Here is a 13,251-nt window from a genome sequence, read left to right on the forward strand (position 1 = left end):
GGAAGTTGGATTTTATATTTTAATTAAATGAATTGTCTTGAGTTAGGTGGAAAGTTTATGTTAATTAAGGATTCAGATTCTAGTCCACTTGGCCAAATACAATCCTACCTTGACCCTAACCCCATTACAACTCTTAAAAGACCTCTTGATTTGTGTATTGGTGCATTAAATTTTTGTTGATTGTTAGATGAAGAGCAAGCTATAGAAAGCAAGATTAGTAGAGAATTGAGAGAATTGACCCTAGACACTTGAGAGTTAGAATGATATACACTACTAATAAGGGTTCAGTGCTTAATTCTATGTTCCCTGCTTTTATGAGCTATCTTCTTCTTGCAAGTTATTTATATTATATTTTGTGATTTGAATTAGTGAAATCCAGTTCATATTTATTCTTGAAAGATTTATTTACTTTTTCACCAAGTAGGTAGAATCATTTTAGCATGTACTTCCATTCACATTCATAGGTTGCATTACATGAGTCTTGCCTTTCCCTACTCATTTATTTGGTCTCCTTGAGTTTAGCATGAGGACATGCTAATGTTTAAGTGTGAGGAGGTTGATAAACCACTATTTTATGGTTCACAATGTGTTTAATTGTGTGGTTTTATCATGGTCTTTACCCACTTATTCATATAATTAGCATGCATTTATATTTCCTTCCTAAAAGTATTACATGATTGAAAACATGCTTCTTTGGTCTTAATTTAGCTAATCTTAATCCTCTCTTATTACCATTCGATGCCTTGATTTGTGTGTTAAGTGTTTCAGGCTTTATAGGGCATGAATGAGTGAGAGATTGGGAAGGAAGCTTGCAAAAATGGAAGGAACACAAGAAATTAAGGAGATGACCAGCGAGAAGTGACGCGTACGTGTCAGCGACGCGACCGCATGGAAGAAAGGAATTCACAGTGACGCGGTCGCATGGCTCACGCGACCGCACGGATTGGAAAAGCATAAGTGACGCGGAAGCGTGGACGACGCGAACGCGTGGCAAGGAAAAACGCGAATGACGCGTCCGCATGGATGACGCGATCGCGTGACGTGCACGATCTGTAGAATTACAAAAGCCGCTGGCAGAGATTCTGGGCCGCATTTTAACCTAGTTTTCGGCCCAGAAACACAGATTAAAGTCAGGAAACTTGCAGAGACTCATCATGCTTTCATAATTCATAATTTTAGTTTTAGATGTAGTTTTTAGAGAGAGAGGTTCTCTCCTCTCTCTTAGGATTTAGGATTAGGATTCCTCTTAAAGGATTTAGGATTTATTATTATTTCAACTTACAATTCTTCTGAGCTCCAGGTTTAATATTCCTTTATTTTGACTTCTCTTATTTTTAATTATATATGTTGCCAATTTGGTTTAATGACATCTATGTTATGATTTTCTTAATTAATATTATTTGAGATATTTCAGACTTATGATTGTTTTCTCTAATTTATGTTATTGATGTTTGGGCTCTATCCAAATTATTTTCATTCAAGTAGATTTTATTTCATTTTGGCTTTGGTTGATTAATTGGTGACTGTTGAGTTATCAAACTCATTGTTGATTGAAAATTGGAATTCTTCAAGAATTGATTCGAGATCCAATAACTCTAACTTTTCCCAAGGAAAGACTGGGACTTGAGGATTCGAATTAATTCATTCACTTGACTTACCTTCATAGTTAGAGGTTAACAAAGTGGGAGAAAAATCCAATTCTCATCACAATTGATAAGGATAACTAGGATAGGACTTCCAGTTCTCATACGTTACCAAGAGTTTATTTTACAGTCATTTATTTAGTTTACTTGTCATTTATCATATCTGCTCCTCATTCTCAAAACCCCCGATTTACAAAACTCATAACCAATAATAAGAATATACCTCCCTGCAATTCCTTGAGAAGACGACCCGAGGTTTAAATACTTCGGTTATCAATTTATTTAGGGGTTTGTTACTTGTGACAACCAAAACGTTTGTAAGAAAGGTTGATTGCTTGGTTTAGTAACTATACTTACAACGAAAATTTACTATAACTTCTAAACCATCAATCTTCAGTTCTTCAGTGTCACACTAGACACCTCTGATTATGCTTTAGAGGCCCTCTTACAGATTTCGCATATTCTTCCGGCCCGTGATGCTTACCCAAAGATAGTGAAGGACTTGATTGCAGGCAACCTTTCCTTAGATACAATTTTGAAGAAGATTGGGCTACCAGAGTCCCGCTGGGAATACAGTAGAGGTGAGAATGCGGTTCCGAAAAGCATCGTGTGCTCCGATCTGACTCTTAAGGCGAGGATCTGGCAGCAAATCATTGCCGACTACATCCTACCGAGCACGCATGCCACTCACATTCGAGTCCGTGTGGTAGTTCTTCTTTGGGCAATTCTGGAGGGGAAGAGGATCTATGTTCTTCCCCTTATCAGAGACTCGATGTGGAAGGTAAACCAATAGCAGAAGTACAATATCCCCTTCCCATCGATGATCAATCGCATGGCTACTTTATTGGGGGTAGAGAGGCGTTCGATAGACTGGATGTCTGTCTATATTAGCAACCAGCCATTCCTGCCATACGGAGAGTATGATGGGCCGCCACATAAGAAGAGGAAGACTATAGAGCCACCATCATCCTCAGAGCCTACAGCACCCCCAGCACCTCCAGCACCTTCCGTACCTGCAGCTAGACCTCGGACAGCTTATGAGCTGGGCCAGGACATCCTTCAGGCCATCCACCGTTACGAGCGCCGTAATGCACGCTGCTTTCAGTGGATTGTAGCGAAGTTTGAGGGCAGAGACCCTGGACCACCTCCTCCAGATACACTTGAGCTAGAGGCTGAGACCGGGGAGGCAGCAGTGGATGAGCCAACAGCTGAGAGAGCTGAGGAGGGAGCACAGACACCAACAGCAGAGCCAGCTGACTAAGCCATCCAGGAGCTGACAGTTGAGACCATTCCACAACCTTCCTGTGCCATCATTGTTTATCAGCGACATCAGCACCCACCACCGCCAGACGGTGGAGCTTCTCAAAGTTGATCACCCCCAGTTTGATTTTTTGGGGGCGGATCTACGATATTTTGGGTGTAAACATTCTTTATTTAAGTGTGGGGGAGGATTTACGATATTTTGGGTGTAAACATTCTCTCCCGAACACTCTTTATTTAGTTTATTTTTGACTTTATTATGATCTTGTAGATATTTTTAGTACTTTATCTTATGCTATGTATTAGTATTTTGATCATTTATGTATATAGTAGTTATTTTTAGTTATCTTCAGTATTGCATTTTCATTTTAGTATATATATACATATATTGCACTTTATTTTGCTTGGTATATAGTATATATTTTGGTTGTGATTGGATGATGTGAATAGCATATGTGATGAGCGGATAATTTATACGCTTTTTGACATTGTTTTTAGGTAGTTTTTAGTATGATTTAGTTAGTTTTTGGTATATTTTTATTAGTTTTTAAGCGAAATTCACATTTCTGGACTTTACTATGATTTTGTGTATTTTTCTGTGATTTCAGGTATTTTCTGGCTGAAATTGAGGGACCTGAGCAAAAATCTGATTCAGAGGCTGACAAAGGACTGCAGATGTTGTTGGATTCTAACCTCCCTGCACTCGAAGTGGATTTTCTGGAGCTACAGAACTCCAAATGGCGTTCTCTCAATTGCGTTCGAAATTAGACATTCAGGGCTTTCTAGCAATATATAATAGTCCATACTTTGCGTGAGTTTTGACGACTTAAATGGTGTCAAAATGCTAGCTCTCTGCCTTTTTCTAGCGTCAAAACGCCAGAACTGGCATAAAAGTTGGAGTTAAACGCCCAAACTGGCACCAAAGCTGGTGTTTAACTCTAAGGAAGACCTCTATACGTGTAAAGCTCAATGCTCAGCCCAAGCACACACCAAGTGGACCCGGAAGTGGATTTCTGCATCATTTACCTATTTCTGTAAACCTTAGTAGCTAGTTTCATTATGAATAGGACCTTTTACTATTGTATTTTCATCTTCGGATCATAGAGATTATCATGGACGATATATTTTCATATTTGGGGAGGCTGGCCATTCGGCCATGCCTGGACCTCCAGACCACTTATGTATTTTCAACGGTAGAGTTTCTACATACCATAGATTAAGGTGTGGAGCTCTGCTGTACCTCGAGTTTAATGCAAGTACTACTAGTTTCTATTTAATTCAAGCTTATTCTTGTTCTAAGATATTCACTCGCACTTCAACCTGATGAATGTGATGATCCGTGACACTCATCACCATTCTCACCTATGAACGCGTGCCTGACAACCACTTTCGTTCTACCTAAGATTGAGCATGTATCTCTTGGATTCCTGGCTCCTGCGTGTTGATTGCCTCTCCTGACAACAGAGCCTTCAACTCCTTGAGATCAGAGTCTTCGTGGTATAAGCTAGAATCCATTGGCGGCCATTCTTGAGATCTGGAAAGTCTAAATCTTGTCTGTGGTATTCCGAGTAGGATCTGGGAAGGGATGACTGTGAGGAGCTTCAAACTCGTGACTGTAGGGCATAGTGACAGACGCAAAAGGATAGTAAATCCTATTCCTACATGATCGAGAACCGACAGATGATTAGCCCTACGTAACCCGTAGTTTGACCATTTTCACTGAGAGGACGGGAGGTAGCCATTGACACCGATGAAACCCAACATACAGCTTGCCATGGAAAGGAGTATAAAGGATTGGATGAAGGCAGTAGAAAAGCAAAGATTCAACAGGAACAAAGCATCTCTATGCACTTATCTGAAATTCTCTCCAATGAATTACATAAGTATCTCTATCTTTACTTTATGTTTTATTCATCTTTTTAATTATTAAAACCCCATAACCCATTTGAATTCGCCTGACTGAGATTTACAAGGTGACCATAGCTTGCTTCAGGCCGACAATCTCCGTGGGATCGACCCTTACTCACGTAAGGTTTATTACTTGGACGACCCAGTGCACTTGCTGGTTAGTTGTGTGAAGTTGTGAAAAAGAGTTGAGATTACAATTGTGCGTACAAGTTGTTGGCGCCATTGTGTATCACAATTTCGTGCACCAATATGTCTAGTTCAATTTTGATCCTAATTGTTCATGTTAGTTTTTGGTTGTTGAAAATTAGGAAAGAACTAGGAATTTTTGAACTTTGCATCCATCACAACATCATACATACATATAGGGAATAATTTTGGTGAAAAATAACAAGAATTTCCAAGAATTTTGTTTCAAGGGAATTCTATTGAACTGATTTGGAAAATTATTTTTAAACCTGCTTGAATGATTTTTATGGAACATAGAAGAGGAAAGAACAAAATACCTTGTGAGATTTGAGCTTATAATGAGTGGTTATACATTTTAACCACTATTTTTGTTCATTGTGTGCTATATCTCTTCTATGATTGTGATCTTGGTTTTGCTTGAATCTTTATTTTCAATGATTGATGTTTTGATTGCATTGAGCATGATTGAGGCCATCTTTGTATAGCTCACTACCCATATAGCCTTACCCTTGCATCTACCCTTGTTAACCCCTTTTGAGCTTTTTAATCCCATTTTCTTCTAATTGTTACCACATCACCAACCTTAAGTGAAAAACCATGATTTACCTTGAATTGTATCCTTGATTAGCTTAGGTTGAGGAGTGTGTTACATTTAAGTGTGAGGGAATTTTGGGAAACATTGGTAGTGAATGAAAATATTTTTTGGGTATTTCATTACAAATTTTGGAAAATGGGAACACTCATGTATGAACTACTAAACCATATGCATTTATCTTGATTAAAAAAAAAGTCATCAAAAGGGGACAAAAGTTACCCCAAAGAGAAAAGGAATAAATAAGGAATGCATATGTGATGTGAATGAAAAAATGGTGGACGAAATTGTGATTACTTTGTTATTGTATTTTGCAAAATTCATTGCTTTTCATTCCCTGGCAATGGCGCCAAAAACAGGATGCCAATACCATGGTTTCTATATAATGTTTCACAACTTCGCACAGCTAACCAGCAAGTGCACTGGGTCATCCAAGTAATACCTTACGTGAGTAAGGGTCGATCCCACGGAGATTATTGGTATGAAGCAAGCTATGGTCACCTTGTAAATCTCAGTTAGGCAGATTAAACCAATTGATTATGGATTTTCTAAAATAAATAATAAACAGAAAATAAAAAGGGATAGAAATACATATGTAAATCAATAGTGAAAATTTCAGATAGGCGTATGGAGATGCTGTGCTCCTCTTGAATCTCTACTTTCTTATTACATTCATCCAATTCTTCTTACTCCTTTCCATGGGAAGCTGTATGTAGGGCATCACCATCATTAATGGCTACTTTTAATCCTCTCGAGAAAATGGTCCGATGCGCTGTCACTGCACGGCTAATCGTCTGGAGGCATCACCCTTGGTTGATAGCTACATCCCATCCTCTCAGTGAAAATGGTCCAAATGCTCTGTCACAGCATGGCTAATCATCTGTCGGTTCTCAATCAGGTTGGAATAGAATCCATTGATTCTTTTGCGTTTGTCATCACGCCCAACCTTCAGGAGTTTGAAGCTCGTCACAGTCATTCAATACCGGAATCCTACTCGGAATACCACAGACAAGGTTAGACCTTCCGGATCCCCATGAATGCCGCCATCTATCTAGCTTATACCACGAAGATTCTGTTGATGAATCTAAGAGATATGCGTCCGGCCTAGAGTAGAACGGAAGTGGTTGTCAGTCACACGCGTTCATAGGTGAGAATGATGATGAGTGTCACGGATCATCACATTCATCAAAGTTAAGTGTAACGTATATCTTGGAATAAGAATAAAAGAGAATTGAATAGAAAGTAATAATAATTGTATTGAAACTTGAGGTACAGCAGAGCTCCACACCCTTAATCTATGGTGTGCAGAAACTCCACCGTTAAAAATACATAAGTGAAAGGTTCAGGCATGGCCGAATGGCCAGCCCCCTGAATGATCAAAAGACCGAATAATCAAAGGCTAAACAGTTAAGAGATTAAACTGTCAAAAGATGTCTAATACAATAGTTAAATGTCCTATATATACTAGACTAGCTACTAGGGTTTACATGAGTAAGTAATTGATGCATAAATCCACTTCCGGGGCCCACTTGGTGTATGCTTGGGCTGAGCTTGATCAATCCACGAGCTGAGGCTTTTATTGGAGTTGAACTCCAAGTTATGACGTGTTTTGGGCGTTCAACTCCGGATCATGACGTTTTTCTGGCGTTTAACTCCAGGCAGCAGCATGTACTTGGCGTTCAACGCCAAGTTACGTCATCAATTTCCGAATGAAATATGGAATATTATATATTGCTGGAAAGCTCTGGATGTATACTTTCCAACGCCGTTGAGAGCGCGCCAATTGAAGTTCTGTAGCTCCAGAAAATCCATTTCGAGTACAGGGAGGTTAGATTCCAACAGCATCAGCAGTCCTTTTGTCAGCCTTTTTCAGAGTTTTGCTCAAGTCCCTCAATTTCAGCCAAAAATTACCTGAAATTACAGAAAAACACACAAACTCATAGTAAAGTCTAGAAATGTGAATTTAACATAAAAACTAATGAAAACATCCCTAAAAGTAGCTTGAACTTACTAAAAACTACCTAAAAACAATGCCAAAAAGCGTATAAATTATCCGCTCATCACAGCACCAAACTTAAATTGTTGCTTGTTCCCAAGCAACTGAAAATCAAATAGGATAAAAGAAGAGAATATACTATAAATTCCAGAATATCAATGAATATTAATTATAATTAGATGAGCGGGACTTGTAGCTTTTTGCTTCTGAACAGTTTTGGCATCTCACTTTTTCCTTTGAAGTTCTGAATGATTGGCTTCTTTAGAAACTTAGAATTTTGGATTGTGTTATTAACTTTCCTAGTTAAGCATGTTGATTCTTGAACACAGCTACTTATGAGTCTTGGCCGTAGCCCTAAGCACTTTGTTTTCCAGTATTACCACCGGATACATAAATGCCACAGACACATAACTGGGTGAACCTTTTCAGATTGTGACTCAGCTTTGCTAGAGTCCCCAGTTAGTGGTGTCCAGAGCTCTTAAGCACACTCTCTTTGCTTTGGATCACGACTTTAACCACTTAGTCTCAAGCTTTTCACTTGGACCTTCATGACACAAGCATATGGTTAGGGACAACTTGATTTAGCCGCTTGGTGCACGAAATTGTGATCAATACTTTTTAATACACGAAATAATCCCTAGTAATGGCTCCAAAGACTTGGTGCTCAATACCATGGCATAAACACAACTTCGCACAACTAACCAGCAAGTGCACTGGGTCGTCCAAGTAATAAACCTTACGCGAGTAAGGGTCGATCCCACGGAGATTGGTGGTATGAAGCAAGCTATGGTCACCTTGCAAATCTCAGTCAGGCAGACTCAAATGGGTATAGATGATAAACGAAAATAATATAGAAGATAAAGATAGAGATACTTATGTATATCATTGGTGTAAGAGCTTCAGACAAGCGTATGAAGATACCTTCCCTTCCGTCTCTCTGCTTTCCTACTGCCTTCATCCAATCCTTCTTACTCCTTTCCATGGCAAGCTCGTGTAGGGTTTCACCGTTGTCAGTGGCTACCTCCCATCCTCGCAGTGAAAGCTAATGCTCATACACTCTGTCACAGTGCGGCCAATCACCGGTTCGGTTCCCTCCCCTACCGGAATAGAATCCCTCTTTTGCGTCTGTCACTAACGCCCAGTAGGTTACAGGTTTGAAGCACGTCACAGTCATTCAATCATTGAATCCTACTCAGAATACCACAGACAAGGTTTAGACCTTCCGGATTCTCTTGAATGCCGCCATCAGGTCCTGCCTATACCACGAAGACTCCGATTAAAGAATCCAAGAGATATTCACTAGAGCCTTGGATGCTTGTAGAATAAGAATGGTTGTCAGTCACCTTATTCATAGGTGAGAATGATGATGAGTGTCAATCATCACCTTCATCAGATTGAAGAACAAGTGATATCTTAGAACAAGAACAAGCGGAATTGAATGGAAGAACAATAGTAATTGCATTAATACTCGAGGTACAGCAGAGCTCCACACCTTAATCTATGGTGTGTAGAAACTCCACCGTTGAAAATACATAAGAACAAGGAATTCAAGGAACGGGTCCACCTCAGTGATGGCGGCTCTTCCTTCCTCTTGAAGGTCCTACGGAGTGCTTGAGCTCCTCAATGTCTCTTCCTTGTCTTTGTTGCTCCTCTCTCATGATTCTTTGATCTTCTCTTATTTCATGGAGGAGAATGGAGTGTTCTTGATGCTCCACCCTTAGTTGTCCCATGTTGGAACTCAATTCTCCTAGGGAGGTGTTTAGTTGCTCCCAATAGTTTTGTGGAGGAAAGTGCATCCCTTGAGGCATCTCAGGGATCTCATGATGAGAGGGGTCTCTTGTGTGCTCCATACTTTTCTTGGTAATGGGCTTATCCTCATCAATGGTGATGTCTCCTTCTATGTCAACTCCAACTGAATAACAGAGGTGACAAATGAAGTGAGGAAAGGCTAACCTTGCCAAGGTAGAGGACTTATCCGCCACCTTGTAGAGTTCTTGGGCTATAACCTCATGAACTTCCACTTCTTCTCCAATCATGATGCTATGGATCATGATGGCCCGGTCTAAAGTAACTTCGGACCGGTTGCTAGTGGGAATGATTGAGCGTTGGATAAACTCCAACCATCCTCTAGCCACGGGTTTGAGGTCATGCCTTCTTAATTGAACCGGCTTGCCTCTTGAATCTCTCTTCCATTGTGCGCCCTCTTCACATATGATTGTGAGGACTTGGTCCAACCTTTGATCAAAGTTGACCCTTCTTGTGTAAGGATGTTCATCTCCTTGCATCATGGGCAAGTTGAACGCCACCCTCACACTTTCCAGACTAAAATCCAAGTATTTCCCCCGAACCATAGTAAGATAATTCTTTGGATCCGGGTTCCTACTTTGGTCATGGCTCTTGGTGATCCATGCATTGGCATAGAACTCTTGAACCATCAAGATTCCAACTTGTTGAATGGGGTTGGTAAGTACTTCCCAACCTCTTCTTTGGATCTCATGGCGGATCTCCGGATATTCACCCTTTTTGAGTGAAAAGGGGACCTCGGGGATCACCTTCTTCAAGGCCACAACTTCATAGAAGTGGTCTTGATGCACCCTTGAGATGAACCTATCCATCTCCCATGACTCGGAGGTGGAAGCTTTTGCCTTCCATTTCCTCTTTCTAGAGGTTTCTCCGGCCTTGGATGCCATAATGGTTATGGAAAAACGAAAAAGCAACGCTTTTACCACACCAAACTTAAAATGTTTGCTCGTCCTCGAGCAAAAGAAGAAAGAAGAGAGTAGAAGAAGAAGAAATGAGGAAGAGGGAGATGGTGGTGTATTCGGCCAAAGAGGGGGAGAAGTGGTGTTTTGGTTGTGTGAAAATGAAGGAGTGAAGAAGGGTATTTATAGGAGAGAGGGGAGATGGGGTTCGGCCATATTGGGTGGGTTTGGGAGGGAAAGTGGTTTGAATTTGAAGGGTGAGGTTGGTGGGGTTTTATGAAGGATGGATGTGAGTGGTGAAGAGAAAGATGGGATTTGATAGGTGAAGGGGTTTTTGGGGAAGAGGTATTGAGGTGATTGGTGAATGGGGGAAGAAGAGAGAGAGTGGTGGTGGGGTTGGTGGGGATCCTGTGGGGTCCACAGATCCTGTGGTGTCAAGGAAAAGTCATCCCTGCACCATATGGCATCAAAAATCACGTTTTGACCCATTTCTGGCGTTAAACGCCGGGCTGATGCCCATTCCTGGCGTTTAACGCCAGGTTTTAGCCCTTTTCTGGCATTTAACGCCAGTCTGGTGCCCCTTTCTGGCGTTAAACGCCCATAATGGTGCCAGACTGGGCGTTAAACGCCCAACTGCTAGGCTTACTGGCGTTTGAACGCCAGCAGCATCTTCCTCCAGGGTGTGCTATTTTTCTTCCTGTTTTTCATTCTGTTTTTGCTTTTTCAATGGATTTTGTGACTTTTTATGATCATCAACCTACAAAAAACATAAAATAACAAAAGAAACTATATAAAATATAATCATTGGGTTGCCTCCCAACAAGCGCTTCTTTAATGTCAGTAGCTTGACAGAGGACTCTCATGGAGCCTCACAGATACTCAGAGAAATGTTGGAACCTCCCAACACCAAACTTAGAGTTTGAATGTGGGAGTTCAACACCAAACTTAGAGTTTGGTTGTGGCCTCCCAACACCAAACTTAGAGTTTGAATGTGGGGGCTCTTCTTGACTCTGATTTGAGAGAAGCTCTTCATGCTTCATCTCCATGGTGACAGAGGGATATCCTTGAGCCTTGAACACAAAGGATTCTCCATTCACTTGAATGATCAGTTCACCTCTATCAACATCAATCACAGCCTTTGCTGTGGCTAGGAAGGGTCTGCCAAGGATGATGGTTTCATCCATGCACTTCCCAGTCTCTAGGACTATGAAATCAGTAGGGATGTAATGGTCTTCAACTTTTACCAAAACATTCTCTACAAGTCCATGAGCTTGTTTTCTTGAGTTGTCTGCCATCTCTAGTGAGATTCTTGCAGCTTGTACCTCAAAGATCCTTAGCTTCTCCATTACTGAGAGAGGCATGAGGTTTACACTTGACCCTAAGTCACACAGAGCCTTCTTGAAGGTCATGCTGCCTATGGTACAAGGTATGGAAAACTTCCCAGGATCTTGTCTCTTTTGAGGTAATTTCTGCCTAGACAAGTCATCTAGCTCTTTGGTGAGCAAAGGAGGTTCATTCTCCCAAGTCTCATTTCCAAATAACTTGTCATTTAGCTTCATGATTGCTCCAAGGTATTTAGCAACTTGCTCTTCAGTGACATACTCATCCTCTTCAGAGGAAGAATACTCATCAGAGCTCATGAAAGGCAGAAGTAAGTCCAATGGAATCTCTATGGTCTCATTTTTGAGCCTCAGATTCCCATGGTTCCTCATTGGGGAACTCATTGGAGGCTAGTGCACGCCCATTGAGGTCTTCCTCAGTGGCGTTCACTTCCTCCCCTTCCTCTCCAAATTCGGCCATATTGATGGCTTTGCACTCTCCTTTTGGATTTTCTTCTGTGTTGCTTGGGAGAGTACTTGGAGGGAGTTCAGTAACTTTCTTGCTCAGCTGTCCCACTTGTCCTTCCAAATTTCTAATGGAGGACCTTGTTTCATTCATGAAACTTTGAGTGGTTTTAATTAGATCAGAGACCATGGTTGCTAAGTCAGAGGGGTTCTGCTTAGGATTCTCTGTCTGTTGCTGAGAAGATGATGGAAAAGGTTTGCCATTGCTAAACCTGTTTCTTCCACCATTATTATTATTGAAACCTTGTTGAGGTCTCTCTTGGTTCTTCCATGAGAGATTTGGGTGATTTCTCCATGAAGAATTATAGGTGTTACCATAGGGTTCTCCTAGGTAATTCACCTCTTCCATTGAAGGGTTCTCAGGATCATAAGCTTCTTCCTCAGATGAAGCCTCCTTAGTACTGCTTGGTGCATTTTGCATTCCAGACAGACTTTGAGAAATCAAATTGACTTGTTGAGTCAATATTTTATTCTGAGCCAAAATGGCGTTCAGAGTGTCAATCTCAAGAACTCCTTTCTTCTGACTAGTCCCATTGTTTACAGGATTCCTTTCAGAAGTGTACATGAATTGGTTATTTGCAACCATTTCAACGAGCTCTTGAGCCTCTGTAGGCGTCTTCTTCAGATGAAGAGATCCTCCAGCAGAGCTATCCAAAGACATCTTGGACAGTTCAGAGAGACCATCATAGAAAATACCTATGATGCTCCATCCAGAAAGCATGTCAGAAGGACATTTTCTGATTAATTGTTTGTATCTTTCCCAAGCTTCATAGAGGGATTCTCCATCCTTCTGTCTGAAAGTTTGGACTTCCACTCTAAGTTTACTCCATCTTTGTGGTGGAAAGAACTTTGCCAAGAAGGCATTGACTAGCTTTTCCCAAGAGTCCAGGCTTTCTTTAGGTTGAGAGTCCAACCATATTCTAGCTCTGTCTCTTACAGCAAAAGGGAATAGCATCAGTCTATAGACCTCAGGGTCAACCCCATTAGTCTTGACTGTGTCACAGATTTGCAAGAATTCAGCTAAGAACTGATGAGGATCTTCCATTGGAAGTCCATGGAACTTGCAATTCTGTTGCATTAGAGAAACTAATTGAGGCTTAAGCTCAAAGTTGTTTGCTCC

General features: G+C 40.9%; 1 non-coding gene across 1 annotated transcript; it reads left to right on the plus strand.

Moving 5' to 3' along the window:
- Window positions 1–12,846: 12,846 nt before the first annotated feature.
- Window positions 12,847–12,954, plus strand: LOC130953268 (small nucleolar RNA R71). Its single transcript, XR_009075440.1, has one exon. It is a non-coding gene; the product is annotated as a small nucleolar RNA R71 (small nucleolar RNA).
- The last annotated feature ends 297 nt before the right edge of the window (window positions 12,955–13,251 follow it).

The sequence above is a fragment of the Arachis stenosperma genome, chromosome 9 (assembly GCF_014773155.1).
Source record: "Arachis stenosperma cultivar V10309 chromosome 9, arast.V10309.gnm1.PFL2, whole genome shotgun sequence".
NCBI lineage: Eukaryota > Viridiplantae > Streptophyta > Magnoliopsida > Fabales > Fabaceae > Arachis > Arachis stenosperma.